Raw genomic sequence first — 21,931 nt, 5'->3', positions numbered from 1 at the left:
CAGGTAAGTAGAGTATATCCTCACAACCTCTTCTCAGGGAACAAAACCTCATTCCATACAAGCCACAGCCTCCAAAGGCACCTTAATTTGCAGGAGAGGGCACTAGCCCCTTTTAAGCCTTATGTGCACTCACACTGCGTTCTTTGTGATGATCACTCCTGTATTAGTTCAATACCTCAGCCCTGCTGAAGTGAAGTTTGCACTCATAATCCATTTACAGTCAACAAAAGCCTCTCCTGGTTATTAATGAGTCTGGTGAACAGGGTGGAGTGAACCTAAATGACACCAGTTCAGGTCTCTGGCAAAAGGGTGAATTACGCTGTCTTAGTTTGCCAGGGCTGCTTTATCAATACTGGTAACCAGCTAGCTCAAACAGAGGGCCCTTACAGGCAGGTAGGGTAGGTATTCTAGGCCAGTTTCCCTCTTAGGGGGAAATTTAAGTCCTGACTGTCAGTTGCCCAAGCCCTGAGGGTTCTCAGCCTCTGTAGGGTCCTCTTCAGATCCCTGCTCAGCTCATGCCACCTTTCCTCAAGCTGTGGTTCTTGAGAAGTTTTTTATGACGTATAATTCATACAAACCGGAAAGAATGTCAATGAAGAGCTCACTTGGGAAGAGTGAAATGGGTAGAATTGCAAGTTATTTATGTTCCTTTTATTTTTTACTTTCATAACTAAGTAAAGATAAACATAATGTTTACAGCATCTTGTTAAAAGGAGTGTCTTCTGTAATGTTTTCATGTTGGAATATACTAATGTAAGAAAACTTATGTTTTTAGTACTAGAGCCTAGCTGGTTTTTAACTGGAAAGCACAGGTAAGTTTTGGTGTGTTTTAAAATGAAACTAGTTTTAAGAGAGAAGAAGGAACCTGTCCAATAGTAATGTGAAGATGCAGTCATGACTTGGACTGTGTAGGGGGCCGGGGTTGGGGAAGCCGGGTTATCACTTCCACACCTATCCTTCAGATGTCCTGCTTCTCACCTGGTCAGATATATAGGACTCTGCCTTTTCTTCCTGGAGTCCTACAGTCAGACTTACTCTTCAGGGAAGAGTCACTTCAAGGGTGCCCATCCAAGTAACCAGACTAAATCCCTTCAGTTGGACATTTACAGACACTGAGACACAGATGGTACCTTAAGCCGAGAGTAGCAAAAGGAATTCAGTGCCATGTGGATCTGGTTCCTAGGTATTGGGAGCCAACTTTGCTTCTCCAGGGTCTATTGTACCTTCTGAATCCACAACCTTCATCAGCAAAACCCCTCCTCCATCCGTCTCTGTGTATGTGGTGATTCTATACCCTGTGCTTTTATTGCAGATCCCAACATTGATAGCTACAAAGGTCTTAAGCTGGAGGCCCCAGGCTGAGCTTAGAAGAGCTGTAGATCATATGGTGTTTAGAGATGCCTCTGTGCTTATCCTCTTCTACCCATACCCAAATAAATCAATTTCGTGACAATTTAGAATTTGGTTAGATAAACTTAGATTGAGTTTTAGAGAAACATTTTACATTTAATGTTAGATATTACTATATTAATGAATATTTTATCCTACTATTTGTGATTCTTAGTTTGTCAAAAAAAATTAAACACATATTTAGATCAGCATGTTAAACAAAGTTAGAGCCAAATTAATTATAAAATTTGGTCTCCCTTCTGGCTCCCACCAAGGTCACTACTCTCTCATAGAATCCTCAATGTTTGATAGTTGAACAAGTAACTGAAAATTTAGTGCTTAACTTCTGTCCTCAGGACAATGTCTTCCAGACATTTCATTTACTGAAATCTGTTTACTCGCCTGGAAGGGATTATGGCAATAACATCACCCTTGTTCTAGCAGGATAACTTCAAATTCCCTGTCTTTTTCACTTTCTTTTCAGTCTTGCTGGAGATAAAACCATAATTCACATTTCCTTCCACAAAGATATTACTCCATTTTCACATAGCACAAAATATTGTTCTCAAAAATGTTGAAGAGATTCTAATATTCTTTCCATAATGCCACATGCTTTCCTCTAATAAATGGTTTTGTTTTCTTTAAACCATAGTAATTTCACTAAAATCTGCCTTATCTTTACACCTTCTATATCAACGCTCAGTGTGTAATTTTAATATGGAGCTTCAAATAATTCTTTCCAGAAAAAATGGAGTAATAATTTTTAATCATTGCTACAAGTATTTGCTTTTAATTTCTCATTGAAACACTGCAGTATTCATATATTGCCCTTTCTATGCTGATCTTAAACTTTTCACATTTTTTTCACAAATCTTTTACATTGTATTAAATTTCTTTTAAGTAATTTCTTCCTTTTAACTTCCCTTTCTATTTAGGTATTACCTTTTCACTGTTTCTTCTAGTTTATATGTAAATCATGAAATGACTTTTTCCCCATTTTTTCTTATTCTTAGCTGATTTCTGTCCCTTCATTTTTGAGTTTTTTTCCTATCTCATTGATGATATTCTCTCATATACTGTTTCCTTTCATCAATGCTTTTACCTTCTTTTTGAGATAGTACATTTCACTACATAAGTACATCAAAATGAAGAGCATTCATTCATGTGGTAGTGTTACTCTGCCTTTGTACCTGTATTGGAAATAACATCAATATTTTTTCTGTTGGTATTTCATATGATTTTTAAAAAATTTGTAGATAGAAACAAGATTCAAAATAGCTTTCCCAACAACACAGATCTGTCTCTTTCCAAATTTTGTTTGAAATTAAAAATATATATAACAGCTTTCTTCCTGATATTTCTGGGTTCTGTACTTCTACCACTCTTAAATATGGGTCTTCACTATCATTACTTCTATTGCACCTGTTATTGTCTATTTGTTTCTGCATCTTACTAGTGAATATCTCTTTTGAATGTATGCTCCTGTCTTGATGTGGAACAGCTAAAACCACTTTGCCAAAATCTACCCATTCCCTAAAAGATAAAGGTCTATATATTTCCAGAATCAATTATCTTTAAGGGTATTTTTAATTGTATGTCTTGAAATGTATTTCATTTTTGAATGACTTTGTTTGTATATATTTATATGCATTTTATTTCCACAATTATTAGATTTTGGTTTCTTATACTTATTTTATATTGAATTTTCTTTGTTCTGTATACATTATAGTTGAGTCATTAATTTCAGTACTATTTTCTTTTTAGTTTTAAATTAATCTATTTTCAAACATATTTGGCTTTAGCAATGGCAATTCATTTTTAAATAATATTTTAATTTATATTGTTTTGATACCTAATCACATAAGAAAAATGTTACGTATATCTGGACTACATATATAGCACCAAGTAGCTTTATAACTATCCTCAGGCACATACACCAACAACCCCCAAAGCAATCTATATATTTTCCATGGTCACCAAGGATTGTCCTTAATATCTGTCCTTGCTACATTAAAAGCACTATTTTAGAAATAAACTCTACAAACAAAAAAAGTCATTTAAAATGGTTTACAGAATATTAAAATTTAGGACCACGTAAAAATATTTCAGCTATATCATATCATGATCTCATTATGAACACCTGAATACATACACATTAACAAGAAAGATACCATTCGAAATGATTAGAATGTTGGCCTCCTAAAATTAGCTAAAATTCCAGGACTTCAGAAATTCACTCCCAGACTTCCTGTACCCTGGGGATGTTCTACTGCTCACTGAGTGGATGGTCATTGGTGGAAGTCCTTCAACTCCATGAGCAGCTGCACTGCATCTACATACATTATAGCAACATGTCTTGCCCTGAAATCAGGAGCAAGATAAGTTGGTGAACTTTCATCACTGCTATTCGACATTGTACTGAAGTTCTTGTTAGAGCAATCAGGCAAGAAAAAGAAATGAAAGGCATTGAAACTGGAAAGGAAGACGTAAAGCTATTTCTATAAACACAGATGGCCTAATCCTTTACAAACAAAATCCCAAAGAATCCACAAGAATAGGAATGGCACTAAAAAAGGCATTCAGCAAAATTGAAAGATACAAGATATACAAGGCAAAAGTCATTTTTGTTTCTATAATCCAGCATAGAACAATCTTAAATGGAACTTTTTAAAAATTCCAATCAAATAGCCTCTAATCAATAAAATATCTAAGAATTTAACCAGAATATATATACTGAAATTAGAAAACACTGCTGAGTGACACTGAAAACCTAATCAAATAGCAAGATGTTCATTGTTCATCGACTAAATACTGTTCTGATATCAATATCATGCAAAGGAAACTACAGATTAAATTCAAAATCAAAATTGAGTAGACTTTTTACAGAAATGGAAAAACTGGTCCTCAGATTCCCATGGAATCATTAAGTGGCTAAGCTAGCCAAGAGAGACTTGAAAGAGTTTCACAATGTAAACACGCTTATCAAAATATCACTCAAATTTACCCTATGTAATATACAAAAAGCTAGGAAAACCTGACCTATTCTTAAGGGAAAACTCAATCAATAGACACTGTCCTAAATTAACCACAGAAGGATTTATCAGACAAAATGGTTGTTCTGTCTATGCTCAATGAGATTGAGGTACATTCTCTGTAATTTTTTTATCCTTTTTGTTTTTAAAGATACATAGATCATACAAAGTGTTACATTAGAAAATATAAGAGGCTCCCAAATACACTATTCCCCACCACCCCTACTCCTCCCACATCAACAACCTCTTTCATCAGCATGGAACATTCACTGCATTTGCTGTAAACATTTTGGAGCACTACTATGCCACAAGGGATGCAGTTTACACTGTACAGCCTACACTCTCCCCCAGTCTATCCAGTGGGCCATGGCAGGACATACGGTGTCCTCCATCTGTCCCCATAATACCATTCAGGTCAACCCAAAATCCCAAAAATGTCTGCATATCACAACTCTTCTTCCATCTCCCTGCCCTCAGCAACCCCTGTTGCCACTGTATTGACATAAAGGATACAATTTCTTCCAATGCTAGAATCACAATAGTTCTATAGTAGAATACCAGCAAATCCACTCCATTCCATACTCTCTTCCTCCATCTTGTGGACCCCAGGATGGCAAATGTCCACTCCAAGTATAAACTGAGAGGGGGCTTACAGCCCACATGGCTGATGGATTGTATTATCCCATTTGCAGTTGTAGACTCTCTTGGTACCCGGGGGTGGTGGTTGGCTATCCTCACCTCCCTCTTGGCTGACCTGGATAAGTATGATGAACTGGAAAGTAGGTATTACTACTCTGCTGAGGCTCAGGGCCCAGCTGGAACATGGTCCAGAGACCCAAGCCTACTGAGCACACACCAGCCCCAACCACAGATTCAGTGAAATTGACAGAAAAGGCATGTGTAGAGAGGTCACATCTCCATCCAACTCCATCAAAGGGCACTCTTTAATTGAATGGAAAGATAGGAGTTCTCAGCAGAGAAAAAGAAACAAAGAAAAGATATACATGACAACTTTTGATGTAAACATAAAGTTATAGAAAATAAAAAATATTCATTGAGCGATCTCAATTAGAGAAGACAAGTAAGGGATGAATGAATTGGTGAGATGGAATTTAGATGAATAGGAATGATATAATCTGAGAATAGAGAGTGAGTGAGAAAGAGAGAATTGATCCAAAACTGAGCCTCATGATCTGTGGGGCAATACAAAAAGTTTTAATATTCATTCAAAACACTGGGTTGAGCAGAAAGAGGCTGGTACCAATAAAAAGGTAAGGGGGAAAATGGCTGAACACTACTCTATGAAATATAGATCCAAGGGACTCAAAATCTCACCCTGATACATCATAATCAAACTGCTGAAAACTAAAGATAAAGAAAAAATCTTGAAAGGAGTCAGAAAATTTGACAATTTGTAGAAAAATAACAATTTGAAGGCCTTTGATTTCTCTTCAGAAAATATAGAGGCCATAAGAGTGAAAAACATCATTAAAGGGCAAAAGAAAAAACCCTCAACCAAGAATACTGCATTCATCAAAAGTTCCTTAAGGTTTAAAGGCAAAATAAAGACAGAAGGAGAGGATCGAAAAACAAGTGAATTCATCACCTGATGACTTGCTCTACAAAGATGGGAAAGGAACTTCAGGCTAAATGGAAATAATTTAAGAAGGAAGCTTTCAAATTCAGGAATAAAAGATGTGGATCAGGAATGGTGAGTATCTGGGGAGAAAGAATAACTGTTTTTCAACTGTTAAATTGTTAAATATATGAATGAATTTTGAAAAATTATAAAAATACAAAATGTTTGCAGAAGTTATACCCTAGACTGGGAACTCAGAAGACCACTTCATCAAAGAAGGGGATTAAATGATTCCTATGGCTGTAAGGTGTCCACATGTTACTTGGATGGGTAAAACATTAATTCTTTTAGACTGTGATACCTGTATTATTCTCAGAGAAACCACTAAAAAAGAATTCCAAAGGAACTCCAGAAAAATTGTATAACCTAAATGGTCCTTTTTCTTAGAGATAGGAATAAAGTAGCTAAAACATCAGTATACAAGTTATTAAGTGAAAAATAACTCTCTTGGACAAATACCTATAAGCAGGATTGCTGGGTCCAATGGTAACTCCATTTCTCTTAACCTGTCCTTCTCCTCTTCATGGAGGGGACTCTTGATGCAGGAAAATGAAGCATTTCTGAGAACAGGGCTGTGTGTTTGGGTTCTCAAAGGATGTGGACATTTCAAAGCACAAATGATTCACTATGTCCCCTCTCTGTAAACCATAAATCATAATTTCTGCAGTGAGTTCAGAAAGAGCAGGAGTATGAAAATGCATTCAACATCACTAGTGATCAGTAAAATACATATTAGAACACATAGTCTCACGCCCATATCTTCCAGAAAGGGTACTCTTAGGATGAGAAAGACTTCAGCAGGGAATGTACAGACTCCACACTAAGAGAGTTGTTCAAATATTTAGTCAGGGAGATAATTGGGAACAGGGAGACTTCATTCATTAACTCACCAAACCTCAGTCAGGTAGGTGACTTTGCCAGTTGATGAGCATTAACTGTTGTTCCAGAGTAGTTGAGTTAAAGGTGAAGCTAATTCCTTGCATAGCTGTTATCTGGCAGTTGGTCTGGAATGTCTTAGGTTCTGAGCCAGTAGAGGAGCCAAGCAGACCACTGGTCACTTCAGGTGGTAGTCCAACCCCCAGGAAGACTCACATGAGGCAGAGTTTTGTGAAGATGCTGGGGGAGGAGGGCCAAAAATTTGGACATCCTTGGTACTTCAGAAAGCCTTTATGTGGGGGAAACTACCTCATATTTTGCATCAAGGATGGAAATGTAGAGACAGGAGGCTGGGTCAGGATATGTACTCTTCTTGTAGGTGAGTCACCTCCTCCAGGGCATCAATTCTACCCCTCAGGAACTCTGGGGCAAGAGGATTTTTCAAAGGAACTGTTTCAGTACACCATGGTTGACATGTCATATAACACATACTTGTTGGCTTAAAGGAGTTTATTGTTTCACAGATTTGGAGGCAGTGACACCAAGATTAGACTCAGTAAGGCCTGTGCCCTCAGTGCTTGCTTCTGCCTTTCCTCCCCACCATCCAGGGCAACACTGGGGTTATGGAGGTGAGGATTTCTGACTCCCCCTTTCCCCAGAATAGTCACACTAATATACAGACTCAGGATCCAGGGTAGGTCACTGTCTAGAATGCCTCTCCTTTACTTCCTTTCCCTGACAACTTGGAGCCATCTGGTTCTTTAGCAGCCCTGTTTTCAAGTGTTTCAAGGTTTGGTTTGGGTTTCTATCCCCATTATTTGTAATGCACTCCTAAGGGATTGGTAATAAACTTTTCTGAAAACAGTAACAACAACAACAACAAAAGACACCTTGGCTGTCTTTAATTCACAAGTATTGTGAAGTAGTTTCCAATATTCCATGCTCTGGTCTTCCAGACAGATATTGTAGTATTTCACACTCAGTTTGGGCCTAGTCCTTTGGCAGAAGTTTTAACACAACATAAGAACTGTGTGACAACTTCACTATTATTTTGCCCCCAGTTTATCCAGTCTGCCTTTGCTGTCCATAAATATTTGTCAATTGGAGGGTAGAAAAAGGTCAGAACTCCACTGTGGGTATTGCTTTTGGAATTTAGGATGACTTTTTTCTCACAATAATTGTACATTACAGTTATGAATTACCATATGAAGAAAAGTAACTGAGTAAACAGGTGAATAATAGGAAAAAGAACACTAGATATATCAATAAAATAATATGGATTGTGTCTCTAATTTGAGCCAGGACCATTACTTAATTCTGAGGGCAGCCGATGAGGCCAATGGTACTTGCTCTGTATTTCAGATCTGGAAATGAGACACAGACAATTTAGTAAATTTCCCAGTTGACAGGAAGCAGAGTCAGGAATCAGCCCTGAACATGTAATTCCAATGTCCATGTTCCCAATCACATTCATCTTCTGGCCTTGAACATCACAGTTGCTGTCAAAAACATGCTGGGTAAGGCATTAGAAAAGCATTTCAAGGCAAGTGTTCAGAAGCACATTCGACCTTTTTACTTTTACAGGTGTCATTAGCACTCAAAGTAGTTATTTCTCTATGCAACTTATACATACTATTTAAGAAACTTCAGATGACACAGCAAAGGGAATCAAAATCACAAGCTCACCACTGAAAAAAATACCAATGGTAATTTTTTTTTTTTTTTAATGTACTGGGGTTGGGGATTAAACCTGAGACCTCATATGTGGGAAGCCAGTGCTTAACCACTGGACCACATCGGTTCCCCTGAGTTGGTTTCTTTTGTTTGATTTTGGTTGGTTGGTTTTTGTTTTGTTTTTTTTTTAGGAGGCACCGGGAACCAAACCTGGGACCTCCCATGTGGGAAGCAGGTGCTCAACTGCTTCAGCCACATCCATACTCCAATGCTAATATTTGAAAGTATTTCTTCTCTGATCTTCGAGCATTAAAACACACACACACACACACAACATAAAGAACTCAGTTAACTATCTAACCTGAAGGACAATATAGTATACTGAATACCCCAAATACACTACAACTACAAACAACTTCTCAAGTCTTCTTTAAAGCCCCTTGCCTGGAAATACAAAGATGGGACATGATTTGGATTGCTACTTGAATCTGTGCTCCCCTAATTGCAACTCTAAGACCCTAAATCAATGCCTTTGTTGCCTTGCAGCTTAGTTTATTTCTCAGTTGACATTACATAGTGTTAGAAACAGGATTCTAAGTACCTACCAACCTGACTCTGGAGCTACTGTTGGATTTGAGCATGGTACAGGTAAAAGCCCCTTCAGCTCTGCCATCTCCCCAACAGCCCTGAGTTCCTGTCTGAGTCCTCTTGGTTCTGAACATCCCTCTTTTTGGTTGAGGCTCTAGACCTTTTAGGGGTAACTTTTGAACTGACATTTTGAACTTTGGTTCTTATGGTTTAAGCTACTAACAGCAGTCCTGTTTGTATACTTGAACCTTTTTTCTTCTGGTTTGGCCTGGTGACATAAGGCCTTTCTGATGGCCTTTTTTTTTTTTTTTTTTTTTTTGGTATATAGGGAAAATTTGTTTGGCAAGTACTTGAATAGGACTTTTAAAATTCAGCTTTGATAATGAGCTCTTTTAAGTGGGGGATGACTCCCTAACAATCAATTTGGCTTTTGTGAGCAAAGCAAATTACTTTTGGTCAGCACAGGATGGGCACCTAAACACTATTAGAATCTATTAGAATGTGTACCACCTTTTAAAGAGAGGCCTTGGCCTGATGGAGGAACCACCTAGTGACAGGGCAGATGAGGAGACCCCATCTAATTCCAAGGTAAGGTTGCCTTTCTTTGTCTGAGAAAATGTCACTTTACTTATTCCTTTCATTTTCAATTGAGTTCAGATATGAACATTCTGACCATGTACATTATAGATGACATATAGAATTTCCTTATTTAGGGAGTATTCTATTATTGTTTCAAGTTGTTATTTACAAATAGCAACAGCAGGGAGTCAAGTATATGGGCTTTTTAAATGGCAGCAGTTTTTCCTTCTAAGAGTAAGAATTTTTTGTGCCAACCAAAATAGACATGAGAGATGCATTCTCTAGGAAAAGCTTGTGTCTTTCCATGTGTGTCTGCTACAGTTACTTATAGGATCTTTCACTCAACCACTGTTTCCCATCTGCACCAAAAGTGCAAAAGATCTGTGTCAATGCTACACAGCATGATCTGATCCTGAGTATTTTCTTTAATATAATTACAGGTGGCCTCAGGTACAAGAGAAAATGATATGCATTTTTGAACTTCAGAAAAAATCTAGATAATTAAAAAACCAGGGTGGAGCTGATGTAGCTCAGTGTTTGAGCACCTGCTTTTCATGTATGAAGTCCTGCGTTCAATCCCCAGGGACTGTGTGCTTGCTTTACTCTGAAGAGCCACCCTGATTCCAGCTTCCAGGTGAGAATGAGAAATGGGGATGTGATTATTTTCTAGTTAAGTGATGGCCATGTTCTACAGTCCTTGTAGGCAGCTGTGTTCCCTTTAGCTGGTGAGGGTTTGTGTACCAGGGCTGGAGATATCTATGTTAGAGTCTTTGAGATGAGATTGTGAAGGTGGGGGTGGAGAAACTATTTCCCACCTATATAGCACAATTGCCAGTGACAACTTCTCAAAAAATCCACTACCACACCCTTTACCTATACTTGCTCATTCAACCTTCAACACTACCATACTATGACTGTTTATTCCCACTCTTCTGATGAAGAACTGAGGTGCAGAGACAATTAGCCTACAATTTCAAACATGAGTGTCCCTGACCCTGATGCTATAGCCATAACCTAGCCCCATCACTTGGCCATGGGATGATTCTACACCGTGCCAGCAAGGGAAACTGATCATTTGTGTGTATTCCTGGATATATCAGACCTGCACAGATCCTACATCCTGTCCATCATTATAAGTCAACTCAGTGATCACATGACTCAGACCTGTTATTATTGCCGTTACTGCAGACTATGAATTGACATAGTGTGAAAAGCACTTAGAAATTCCACATGCCTGTTCAGCTCAGATTCTGAACGACTGCAAGCACAATCTGGTTTAACTAAGTCAGTCCTCCACACTACAGCCCAAACAGATAGGAATTGGGAGATATTAGCATATTTCTTGAGTCCTAGAAGTGCTTGGCACTGTTTGCTGCATGCCTTAGGGACAGTGACCAATAAGAACTCAAGTTACCATTTGGCTACTGATCTGGTGTATATCATCCTTGCTGCAACTTTTATAACTGCATTAGAGCCTTAGCACTCAACTCATGTCTCCCCTTAGTAATGAACTATCAAATTGGTGCCTGGATAGTGCAAAGATGGACATCCAACACATTCAATGAATAAGCATTCAGGGTATAGAAAAGGAAGACTGGAAGGAAAAATACCACATGATTTATAGTGGTCAATTTTTAAATGACAGTATTTAAATATCTTCAAATCTTCTATAACTGAGTCTCTTCATGATAAAGGATTAAAAAAAAAAACATAATGTTTTGCCTATCCAGTCCCACAATAAAATTTATAAATGTCTTTAAAACAATTACCCTATTATTAAACTTTGGAAAGCTAATAAAATGCTCGTGTACAAATAACAGCAAAATCCTGCAGAAACAGGTGCTGGACATTGTATGTCCTGCCATGGCCCACTGAGTGGACTGGGGGAGAGTGTAAACTACAATGTAAACCATTATCCATGTGGTGCAGCAGTGCTCCAAAATGTATGCACCAAATGCAATGAATGTCCCATGATGATGAAAGAGGTTGTTTATGTGGGAGGAGTGGGGTGAGGGGGATGGAGGGTAAATGGGGACCTCTTACATTTTTTTAATGTAACATTTTTTTTTAATAGAGGAAAAAAATCCTATACAAAATATGAAAATGGGAAGCAGGTATAGCTCAGTTGTTGAGTGCCTGCCTCCCATGAATGAGGTCCAGAGTTAAATCCTTGGTACCTCCTTAAAAAAAAGAGAGAGATGACATATGTGGAACCATGAATACTGATGATTTTGTAACAGGACAAGGTGATAGTAGCATTTTAGTTGGACTTCAAAATGGCAGGAGGAATGATAATCCATCATTGAACAATGGCATGTATTTTGTAACTTTTTTGGATTATTTCACATTGCTTTGGGAGGTCATTAGCTACAAAGTCAAGGACTGCATCCCATTCTATTCCTGTACCTACATTTTGCTATCCTTTTTCCACTCGTCAGCAGCTCACACTATCCTTGTTAAATACCTGCCTCCATATTACTCTAATCCTTTGTCCATGTCGAGCAAAACTTCAGAGTACTCCAAGGGCACCAACTCCAATATACTGACTATTACTCTTTATCCTCCTAGCTCCCCAGAGGGCCTGCTGAAAGATCTGAGTGCCAGGGCAGTAGAGGAAGTCCCATCTAATTCCAAGGTAAGTTTCCCTTTAGAACCATTGCTTTCTGTATTTTTCTTTTTCCATTCAATTAAATATGACCATTACTTTACAGATGATATGTACAATTTCCTTGGTGGGGACTGTGTTCACTTGGCATCTGTTTTGACCTGCCAATCTCTGTTTCAAAAGGACAATCACAAATGGAAGCATTAGATTATAAAAGGAAGTTTTTCTTTAGCAGCCATATTTTCTTCTTGGATTAAGAATTTTTTAAATGCCAACCAAAATGGAGAGATACATAATACAGGAAAAGCTCATCATGCCTTTTCAGGTGTCCCCTCACTTGCTTTTTGGTTTCCTTGACTTGGCTCTCTTTCCTACCTGGTTTTCAAAAGCCTTCTACAAACACAACACAGTAAGTTCTGATCATTATAGTGTTTTCTTTTCTGCAACTGCAGGTGGCTCCAAGAGCAAGCAACAATATTATATATTCTGTCATCACACACTTGCTGAGGAAAAATCTAGATGATGAGCAATGAATATTCCTTGTTGGCTTTGTCTAGAGAGAACCTCTCCACAGAGAGAAGCTTCCTGATGTGTATGTATGATTCTCAATGTGCATGTGTGAGAATGTGTGACCATGTGTGTTTTCCTAGATTTCTCTAACACTAAATAGTTGCTAATGTCAGCTTTCTGTGTAAAAAATGCCAGTTCATTTCTTCATGGGTATATGTCAAAATTTTATCACATTATATCCTTTAAATAGGTTCAGTTTATTTTATGCCAAGTATACCTCAGTAAACCAGGAAAATACCCCATTACCCTTCAGGAAAATGTTCGCAGGACTCTAAATGGATAAAATTGTATTAGAGAATACCTCTTACTAAGATTTAATTAATAAATCTTAATTTAATAATATATCTCACCTCTTAGTAAGCCTTTATAGTCTGATCATGGCATTTTGATTGGTCATGATAAAAGAAAAGCAGCCATATCTGACTTTTTCAAAACATATGAGATATGGAAGGATTGAGAGGTGAATGAATTTTCAAGTTTCACATCTAGAGAACAGGAAACCATATTGTGGAGATATTAAGTGATTTGACTCCAAATTCTATACACTTTGTTCACATCTTTTTGGCCTTATGGGATCTCGAATCATCTATGAGTTTGGAACATTCATGATTTCAATTCTTATTACTGAGCACCACACCTTCAGGGCATCTGCAGCACAATGTAGTATTATCCATTTTTCAAAAGCCCAACAGCCATTTGTGCTAGTAGCTATGGCATGACAATACAGAAAGAACATATCCATCATCACACTACACTTTCCCAGGCAGCAGCTCTGAGCCTGCCATTGGTCTTTTCATTGAACTCATCTCATACAGAGTATTTCCAGAACAGTCAGAATTTCAGGGTGATAAGTTTGGAGGTAAGAGCTTTAATGGTCCATCAAAATGGGGGAAGTAAATAGTCAAAAGGGGATTCTTTCTCCATCTTGCTCATTTGCAAACCATTTATAATGTCTTATTGAAGGCCTCTGAATCCACAGAGTCCAGGGATGGTCTAAGAAACTGTGGTGATCTCGGGTAGCCAGCAAGCCATCAATGGAGAAGGGACGGGTGTGCCACATTCTCCAAAAACTTTCTTGCAGATGTTTGTGTTCCTAAAGATTGGCTTGTGGATCAGAGATATGACTCCACCAGCAGTGATGAAAATGACAATCCAGGTAGGTAATATCACTCAAGATAGGATCCAATGAGAGTGGGTTATCAGAAACAGTCTGGTAACACTGCTTGCTACTTTAGCAATTGAAGAAGGGACTATGAACTCAGAAAGTAATGGAAATATACATGGAGGTCTGCTTTATTCTTTCTATATTTAATTACAATAGTAAGAAGTATTATGATCATGTTCTTTGAGCGTACTGTGTTTGCAATCATCTTTCCTTCCTATGCTATTTAAGAGTCACTTTCCCATAAGACCAAACATCAAAGCGTTTGTTTTTCTTTGGTTAGCAGCTCTTGGGAATAAAGCACAAGAGAGTGTAGTTGAGGTTTTGGTGTTGACCTACAATGGAGGGGATCTGGCAGGACACAAGCTCTCCCAGACTATCAACTAGACTTGGGACAAAGTTCTTCTACTGGGTGCCAGGTGGTGGCTAAGAATTAGGGCTTCTCCCTCTGTACTTAAAGGTCTGGTAGCACTTCATTAATGTTTTATCCTTTCTGACATAAAGAACATATGCTCTGGGCTTACTGCACATGCACCTGGGTGCTGGAAAGGTATCGAAAGAAACATATCCTTGAACATCCTTCTATTCTCTACTGCTCACACAAATCCAAAGTCCTGGGATTAGATTAAAACCTGAAATTGCTTCCATTTGAGAGGTTCATGTACAACTCTTTCTCCAACACATTCCAAAGCCTGGCTGGGTTTCTGGAGGCCTTGTGTGAATGGCCTGCCAGGCTTGCTTCACATATTGGCTCTTGTTGTCCCTGCTCCTCTCATATTATTCCCATATTATACTGCCACCTTCTTCGGTAAATCAATGGATCAATTAACCAATCCATTTTAAACCAGGGAGCAACTCTCAGAGGCATGGAGTTGAATCATGTCCTGTGGGTGATAGTGACCATTAATCCTATAAATCAGGTGATTGTTCTGAGACTGGTATGACCTTAGGTTCATGGAAGACACTTTGTCCTCACAGCATCCCTATAGGTTTCTGAACTGATTGGAGGGGTTGAATGTAAGATTAGAGGTAAAGTAACTTGTCTGTATTCACTTAGTCTGAAAGTGATATAATAGGGGATCTACAGGCCACTTAAATAAGTGGAATCTTTTGGGAATTCATCAAACCACTGAAGTACTAGCACTGATGGGTGCCTGGACAAGACTGAGGAAAGGTACATGGAGGGGCATGACTGTCAAGTGGGGAACAGGGCAGAGTTGACTGGTTAGAACACAAGACCTGATTCAACTTCATGCTTCTGATAGTTGCTCCCTGGTTAGAATGGACTGGTTAATTGACTAATTGATATTTTGGAGAGGGTGGCAGCATAATAAGGGAACATTGATTGTTCTCCAGTGTTCCTGTATTATAGAACAATATGATTGGTGGAAACTGACAAGGAGAAAACAAATGGGCAGTAATACAGAGAGAGAAAAGAGCCAGGGAGGTAGTGAAGGTGGTAAAAAGGAGAAGAAAGACAACATCATGTATAGAAAGACATGGAGAGTATTTGCCTTCTTAGAGGAACAAGAGGATACAGGCATTACTCACTAGCCACAGTTATAGTATTTGAGAGCTGGGAAAGGGACTCTGGAATCTTAGACCCACTTCTTCACAGCTGAGGTGAAGTGACTAAGGCCCTAGGAGAGGAGTGTGAAGGTGAGGACAGAATTGTGTCCTGGGAGCAGACCACACCCTGTCATAACCAACAGGAGCTTGAGTTCTGCCCTCAACCCTAACTTTCCCATTTTCTTTCATAAGGTTGATAGATCACCATTCCTGCCCTGGTTACCAGGAGGCTTACTTCACAGTTTCTGAAGAAGTATCAGATACAGAGAACAACAATTTGCATGTAATTTCCTTCCTCTTTCTGTTTTTTTTGTAATCTCTCCCTTTCTTATTCATAACTCCTCTTTATAGCTTTTCTCCATTCTGTCTGTTCCTTATTTTATGATTCTTATCCTGAAGGAAGTGGTCTCATCCAGGAAGTTGAGGTCATGGGAACAACAATGTCTACAAATTTCTTCCATCCTCTTTACCTATTTTCTTAGCATTGCCCTGGTTTTAACATATGTGCATCACTGAATCAGCTTGCATAAGCCTGAATGGTCCAGGCAGGGAATCTGGGCTGGTTGTCAGAAGCTTTGGGCCACACCCAGTGGAAGGAGCACCTGTGAAGTTAGTTCTGGGGTGGGCACTCCCCTTGCAGGGTGTTCCTGCACATGTGCACATGGTCATCAAGTGGGTTCCTTTCCTTGTAGCTGTCTACACTGTTCAAGGAAGAGGAGTCTCTTTTCATAAATTCTTTTTCCTAGAATACACTGAAGACACTGAAGAAATGGATGAAAATGCAGGAAGAAGAGGAAAAGGAAATGTGAGTATGGAGTGGATAGGATGAAGAGAGGAAGGGAAACAAGTTAACGTCCATTCCATTGCTTTCCTAACCTTCTTTTGGCACTTTAGGAAAATCAGCAAAACTGAGGAGAAACTGAGCTTTCCAGTATTCTATGTGAACTTGGAGGTGGAAACATGAACTGGCTGGTCAAAGTAAATGCAGACAATTAATGATCCGAGGTGTCTTCTGGGTCCTGTTACCCACTTCAGAAAAACTCCTCCATCCACCTCTGTGCCTCCCCAGTGATCCTTACTACTGACAGCACAAAGACCTTGAGCTGGAGGCCTCAGCCTGAGTCTCAGAGGATCTAGAGATTACATGATGTTTGGAGACTGAAAGGGGATATAATACCAAAGAAATGGAGATGCCTCAGTGCTCAGCCCCTTTTACCCAATTCCCTAATCAGCCAATTGAGGGAAAATTTATTTTTCATTTTGAAAGATTTACACTGAGTTTTAGAAATAGGTTTGACATTTAATTTTAGATGTTAATACATTAAACAATATCTCTCCAACTACTTTTCTTCATCCTTATCAATAAAATAAACACAGATAGATAAGCACCCTAAACAAACTTTGAATGAATGGACAAATAACTGTAAATTTAAGACTTAACATCTGTCCTACCAATGTCTTCTGGACATTTCATTTCCTGAAATCTGTTCCCTCACCTGAAAGGGATCATGGGAACAATATTACCCAACTTCAAGCCAGTGAAGTTGGCTTTCAGTGCTGTTTTCACTTTCATGTCAGTTTTGCTGTTTATAGCACCATGATTCACATTTCTTTCCACAAGTATATTACTCCATTTTCTTCTGGCACAAAGTATTATCACAACTGATGATGAGATGCTATGTTCTTTTCATAATGTCACTTGCTCTACTCTAATGCTGAAAACTCTAATGCTTTACACCCTAGTAATTTTACCTAGAATATGTTTTGATATTGGTCATTCTGTGTCAATACTCAGTGTAAGGTTTTATAATGCAGCTTCAAAGAATTTCTTTCCAGAAAAATAAAAAATTATAATTTTTAATATTTTTTCATGTCTTTGCTTTGGTTTTCTCATTCAGGCACTCCAGTTATTCATAGATCATACTTTATATGTCTGTCTTCAACTTCTGACTTTTTTTTCCTCAAATTTGTCAAATACTCTTAATACTTGGCCATCCTACATTTAAAAGCACTATTCTAGAAATAACCTGTAGAAAAAAATTCCTTTAATTTGGTTTGCTGATTTTTAAAATGCCTATACACATAAAAACCTGTCATCTACATTATGCCATGATCTTATTACCCAGCATCTTGCCAACATGTAAACTGAAACCATAAAAATGTTGGACTCCTACAAACGGGCTCACACTGAGATTTGACAACTGCACTCCCAGGCTTCTTGTATGTGGGGACATTATGCTGCTCACTGAGTAGACAGCCATCTGTGGAAGTCATTGAGCCCTGATCACAGCTACATCTATAACACATTCTTGTGGTGTATCTCTTAAACAAATGATAAGAGCTACATCATTTAAGCCTCCTCCTTACACTTGAACTCCCCTGCTCTGTACAAGTGACTTGTTCCAGTATCTTCAGTAAAGTTTGGCGGACTTTATGAATTACATAGAGTTTCACATGACAGATGAATACTGGGCAAGAAATGAGATTCTATCCCAGCTCTACCTTGCTTCCATAACTGAATGTAAAAGAATCTTCGAATCTCTGGACCAAACAGAGATCATGGGTAAAAGAAAAAAACCATTGATCTAAATCAATTCATGAACTAACAAAAACTAAGAAAATTAAGCTAAGTTCTTATTCTGTACTTGCTTTCCAAATGATGGCAGAAGGCCTTGATTGCCTCTAGGAAACAGAACATTAAGACAAGGATATCAAATTCTTGGCTTTTCTGAGGAGAAAGAGAATATATTAGAGATCTTATGTGAACAAGGGAGTTGAGCCAAGCAATCAGGTGGTGTATATGAGGGTAGAGGGGCAGTGATGGGAGATGTCACCTGCCTATCACTCATTTAGGTGTAATCTTTGGTGTGATAGACCCACTCCCTTTCCTTGTCTGACATTTGGTCCCATGGAACTCACCACTTGGCTATATGAGGGGACAATGAAGGTGCCATCATCAGTATCTCAAGATAGTCATTAGTATAAGCATATTTACAGAATAAAGGCAAACTCTTAAGCAAAGTGATATAATCACCTAAAATCAGGTGCTAGAGGAGAGGGTGGGGAAAGAGAAGGAAGAGAAACACACTAATTTCATCACTGCTCACAATGAGGATTAATACACACTAAAGAAATGGATGATTAAGGGAAAATTAAAAAAACAATTACTAGAACAAAATCACAAACCAGAAAACATACACATGTACACAGAAGCATACAGGTGCAAGAAGTGTACTTTTGAGTATTCTTGCCCTTTAAAAATATAATGAATTTAAGTAGTTTCCCGTGTTAAATACAGTTAAAATTAGCATCAAAAATAGAGAGCAGCTCTTTTTCCTTTTGCAGCCATCGCTGAAGTGGCAGGGGCCAAAATGAAGTTCAATCCCTTTGTGACCTCTGGTCAGAGCAAGAACCATAAAAGGCATTTCAATGCACCTTCCCACATTTGGAGGAAGATTATGTCTTCCCCTCTTTCCAAGGAGCTGAGACAGAAATATAATGTTCGATCCATGCCTATCCGAAAAGATGATGAAGTTCAGGTAGTGAAAGGACACTACAAAGGTCAGCAAATTGGCAAAGTAGTCCAGGTTTACAGGAAGAAATATGTCATCTACATCGAATGGGAGCAGCGGGAGAAGGCTAATGGCACCACTGTCTGTGTGGGCATTCACCCCAGCAAGGTAGTTATCACTAGGCTAAAACTGGATAAAGACCGCAAAAAGATCCTTGAATGTAAAGCCAAATCTCACCAAGTAGGGAAGGAAAAGGGCAAATATAAGGAAAAAACAACTGAGAAGATGCAGGGAAAAAAGAATCTTATGTACAAATTCCATTGAAAGCTGCTAAAATGAAAAAAAAAAAGAAATTAAGAATTCCAGTTTATATTTTATATTTATAAACACCTTAAGCAATGGACTTTTCCACATAGAAGACAGATGAAAGTGCTTAGATGGCTTAGGCACCCCTCTCACTTGATGAGTATGGAAAGAATTAAAGAGCTGTATTGTTTGGGAGTGATGGGGAGATAGCTCTATCTCTTTGCAAAGGGAGAGGTAGGCCATGCTTCACACACAGAGAAATTCAGTTAAATCATATGAAAAGGAATTTCAGGTTTTGGTTGCCTTACTGCAATAAGTGACTTTGCAGAATTGAAGATCTGGTTTAAGGTTTTATGAAGGAAACAATTTGGTTGAAAGGCAAGAATATTCTGGTGTGGAAGAGTGGGGTGGGGGAGTGGGGGGTATACGGGAGCCTCTTATGTTTTTCATAACATAACCTTTTCTGTGATGTATGTATCTTCAAAAAATACAATTTATAAAAATGATGGGGGGAAGTGGGTTATATGGGAACCTCATGGTTTTTTTTAATGTAACATTCTATGTGATCTATTAACTTTAATATAAACATTTAAAAATAAAATAAAATGATTTCAAATTATAATGATAAACACTTTGATTTTTAGCCCTATGTATTAAGAACTGTTGCAAAGTACCTAGTTATGTGTTATTTCATTTAACCTTTACAACCACCCTATTAAGAAGGGACTCTTTTACAGAATGAGAAAACTGAGGCTTACAGAGATGAAGTCACTTGCCAAGGTTAACAAGGGTCTGCCTGCCACACAGTCTATGTTCACAATCCTTCCACAACCCAGACTGTCTCCCTACAAATAGTGCAGCTGATACCATGAGGGCAACCCGCCTTTCCCCTTCTGAAGTGTTTCCAATCAGGGCATGATGTAATACCTATCCTACTTCTAGGCCACATATCCCTTTATTGGCCCCCACATTGATACACAGTCCTGCACAGTCACCCACCATAATGGTTTCTTGTGTTGAGCTACATTATTGGATGGCTTAATATACAGGCAATAGTGCCTGGCACATGGAAAGCACCTAATAAATGTTATTACTATCACAGTCATCATCATTATCCAGCTCACACCTGGGGCCTCTGAGGGTTTCCTGAACCAAAATGCTCTCTGGTTACAGTGCCTTTCTCTGTTCCAGATAAGCAAGGACTCCGATCCTCGGGATCCCATGTAGTGTATTTCCTTTACTGGCCTAAGTATCCCATCAACAAAACCACTTATTTCGGTCAGACTGAGTGAGTCTCTGTTCCTTGTAACCCAAACAGTAAAAAAAATATATAGATGGATTGTTTTGATAGGTGAATTTTTAAAAAGTCTCTAAAGTTACATTATTTTTTCAGGAATGAAAACATTTAAAATGAAAAGTGTATTAATCAAAAAAATATAGTTTCAAATGCAAGTTTTATTATGTTACTAAGAGGGAGAAATTTTATCATCACTATAAGTGTAGATATGGGTCCTTTTTGTTTCTAGGTAGTTTATTCAAGAAAATTATGAAGGAAAAAAACAATTAATTAGAATTAATCTGTGAAAAGAATTCTTGATGTCCTGACACTTTAAACTTTGCTCAAAAACTCTCCTCCTTTCTGAGACCTTTGTGTTTTCCATAACAATCATTTCATTTGCTTCCTCCTTCATTATTATATATGCATGCAATTTTTATTATCTATTTTCTATATTTGATCTTAAATTGGGTATAATTGTTTTCCTTGAATTTCTTTATGTGTTTGTCCTATCTTACCTAGCAGAGTATGAACTCCAGGGAAAAGTGATTTCTCTCTTCATTTCTTTTAAAATGGCACTGGTGTATAATGTAACAAGAAGAAGATATGAAATAAGATGATACAGATGCTAGAGAGTCAAGTCCCAATTCTCTCACACATTGATAAATCACTAAACCTGTCTCAGTCTCCATGGCATTTCTATAAAGAGGAGATGCTCTCTATCTGATTTTAAAGTTCACTGGATTTTTTACTTTGCTTCTCTGACTCTGGTGGACCAAATTCATGAAAAGAATCCTGAATATTTAAATCCTCAGGTATATGTGGTACCGCTCATATTCAAAAGAAATTACTACATGGAATGTGATGAAATGACAGGTAGTGTCAAATGGCAAAGGCCACCTGATCTGAATTGCTGGAAGGCATTTACCTTCTGACACTTTATCTTTAAAGCAGTGGTTAGAATCAGATTCCAAGCCATGGTATTTCATCACATATCATAAGCTAACACAGTCTGCCTGCCAGCCTGTCCCCCCAGCAAGTCCATTAGTCTAAAGTTAACTTGTCACCACTCACCAGCCATAGACTCTGAGCTTTTACCTGGCCATTGAAAATCACAACTTGGTATTTATAGCTCTGGCATTCATATAATTTAA

At 38.2% G+C, this 21,931-nt stretch overlaps 1 protein-coding gene, 1 long non-coding RNA gene and 1 pseudogene across 4 annotated transcripts in view; 2 read left to right on the top strand and 1 right to left on the bottom strand.

The window, feature by feature from the left end:
- LOC111765509 (protein IWS1 homolog) overlaps nucleotides 1-7,034 on the bottom strand; it is a 99,393-nt gene extending 92,359 nt beyond the window's left edge. The window contains exons 1-2 of one of the 3 annotated variants that reach the window (XM_071212445.1): nucleotides 6,951-7,012; nucleotides 6,520-6,698 (exon numbers count right to left, since the gene is read on the bottom strand). The gene's annotated coding sequence lies outside the window, so the exon portion shown is untranslated. Of the gene's footprint in view, nucleotides 1-6,519; nucleotides 6,699-6,950 lie in introns of all 3 variants that reach the window. The other 2 variants (XM_071212444.1, XM_071212446.1) reach the window with 2 other exon arrangements.
- A 30-nt stretch (nucleotides 7,035-7,064) lies between these two features.
- Nucleotides 7,065-13,972, top strand: LOC131276343 (uncharacterized). Its single transcript, XR_009183853.2, has 3 exons — nucleotides 7,065-7,315; nucleotides 10,218-10,411; nucleotides 12,346-13,972. It is a non-coding gene; the product is annotated as an uncharacterized lncRNA (long non-coding RNA).
- A 5,082-nt stretch (nucleotides 13,973-19,054) lies between these two features.
- LOC131276295 (large ribosomal subunit protein uL24 pseudogene) lies at nucleotides 19,055-19,519 on the top strand (annotated as a pseudogene).
- Nucleotides 19,520-21,931: the final 2,412 nt, after the last annotated feature.

Source organism: Dasypus novemcinctus, chromosome 27 (assembly GCF_030445035.2).
Source record: "Dasypus novemcinctus isolate mDasNov1 chromosome 27, mDasNov1.1.hap2, whole genome shotgun sequence".
NCBI classification, from domain to species: Eukaryota; Metazoa; Chordata; class Mammalia; order Cingulata; family Dasypodidae; genus Dasypus; species Dasypus novemcinctus.
Note: the sequence above shows the minus strand (reverse complement) of the source record. Positions and strands in the feature narration are given on the sequence as shown.